Raw genomic sequence first — 2,500 nt, forward strand, 5'->3', positions numbered from 1 at the left:
CTTGTTTATTCCACATAGAAGGATGACTAGAAGAAGTAAAAGAAAGAATAAGAAGTTCAAATATACAGGATATGAAATGGGATGAAGTGATGGCCAGTAAAATTGAAACAAAATAAAAAAACTTCTAACTGGGAAACCCCAGGCCCAGATGCCGTGCCTAACTTCTGGCTAACAGTATCAACATCTTTACATGAAGATTTAGCCACGAGTAAGAACTATTTATATTTGCACTCCTAACAGACAGAAACCTTATTTATTTTTATTTTATTTTACATTTGTTTACCGGGAGAGTCCAACTGGGAAAAAACATTTTCAGTGGAGGCCCAGGGAGTAAAACTCCACATAGTAAATAATAACAACAAACATAATGATAACTTTTTATACACTGTTAAAAGAACTGACAGTGATCCTGCAGTAGAAAGTGCATAAAACCAGATATAGTAGTCCATGAAAAGAAGACAAAAGTAGCATTAGTCATTGGAATTGCTACACCCAGTGATTGCAGTGTCTTATGTACAGAGAGATATAGAGTCATAAAATACCTGGATATGCAGGCAGAAACAAGGGCAAAGTGTAAGGATACTTATAGAGTTCTGATAGTAATAGGAGCAATGGGTCTCATAAAAAAAATTTACAGTTGTATTTAGATATGCTATTGATAACTCCATATAAATTGCAGACGTCATCAGTTCTGAGCACATTGCGAGTGCTGCAAACAGCACTTTTGGATAACAAAGATTGAAACAATGCTAATCGCAGGAACTTTAATCATACTTTGGCTTAGGAAATGGGTCCGTTCCTATCATGGTATTAGAAACCAAAAATACTTGGAGAAATTTAAAAAAGGTTGGGAAGTTGACATGATTTGATTATTGCATGTGGGGCAATTTCATTGTTGACTGTAGAGTGTAATGTAGGATGAAGCAACTCCAGTCCCATTCATGCAAAACCTGTATTATTAGGGAAACAAGCAAGAAAACTACAGCCATGTGGGGAATGGATTCTGTGTTACTTAGCTGATAATCTTGGTGGGATATGGCTCACTTTTAGATAAGAGAATTCCAAGATACTCACAGGGTTTTGACTGTAACAAATGTCTTCTGTGGAAGAATCTGAGGTTCTGGTTCAGGTACTGTATTATTGATGCAGTGTTGAAATGTAAAGATAGGAAAAAGTGACACTGCAATGCAGAAAGCTATAATAAGTGCAGATAATAAATGTTTAAGGGCAGTAAAGGCTGGTGATACAGAGTAATAAAACTCTAACTACAGCCTAGGCAACTACTAGAGTTTGACTAGCATCTCTAGTGTTTGATGAGAGGATAGGGTTTATCAAGTGGCTTGCATTATTGCTCTAATGACAAGGACTTGGCTGGAGAGCAGATGTCTATAATTATGCAGGAGCTGGTACCTGTAAGTTGTGGGCATGGCTGCCCAAGCAAGAGAGAGCAGCCTCTGTTAGCACATGTCAGAAGCATAGGTTGCACTTGTGGTGTTGTAAGTGCCCCCTGCCAACAGTCTGGACAGGATTAGGCCATAAAATGAACAATCCTCTCATTGCTGGCATGATGGCATATCTAAAAGTATCCTCAAAGCCGCTTGGATTACAGTCTCCATGAGGTAGTGTAATGTCTGATCTGAATGGGAGAGAGAGATTCAACATTGAGAAGCCTAGTACTCAGAAAGAAATACTGGGAAACAAATTGGAGTAACTAAGGAATTGATAGATTGTGCTGTGATATAGAAGCATAACTGTCTATTTGTAGCAAAACCTTGCTGAGTTTAATTTTGGTATCTGCCAAAAAAGCAATTACTAGAAAATGGATATCAAAGTCTAAAGCAACCATACTAGATGTAGTGAATATTGTAAGAGATAAAAGAGCTGGAAGTGGGAACTTTTGAAAAAGGTAAGAGAAATTGCATAGAAAAAATGAGAATCTTGGTAACAGTACATGCAGAATAATGTTTTGGAGGAGGAATGAGGTTTAAGGGAAGGCAGGAATTGAATGATCTATACAATGTTCACCTGACAATCACTGTATAGAAGATTATATGTGATATATCATGTTTGCTACTGAATATATGTCAATATGGCTTGATTTAATTTATATAAATGTATGATTACCTATGTCATAAGTGCTTATTCAATAAAGACATTGAGATGCCTGGTTCCATAGTGACTGCTGCAGGTAGACATATAACTACCTGGAGCTTTTCATCATCCTGAATAAAGCTCTGTCTTCTTTCCAGTAGGGAGATGATAAACAATGTTTAAAGATCTAGTTTCCTTTGCATTTGGTTTAGTGCATCCTTATCTGACCTAATCCTGCCTACTAATCAACTGGCATTGCAACTAGTATAACCCTTTGCCTTGCAGGAGTGATAGTATACCTGGGTCATGGTTAAAAAGGGTTCATGTACCAGCTCACCTACTCACTTAACAAATGATGAAATAAAATGAAAATCCCACACAGTGCAGCTTTATGGAGCGTATTTGAATA

Source organism: Protopterus annectens, chromosome 8.part0, assembly GCF_019279795.1.
Source record: "Protopterus annectens isolate FY-2018-M chromosome 8.part0, PAN1.0, whole genome shotgun sequence".
Taxonomy (NCBI): domain Eukaryota; kingdom Metazoa; phylum Chordata; order Ceratodontiformes; family Protopteridae; genus Protopterus; species Protopterus annectens.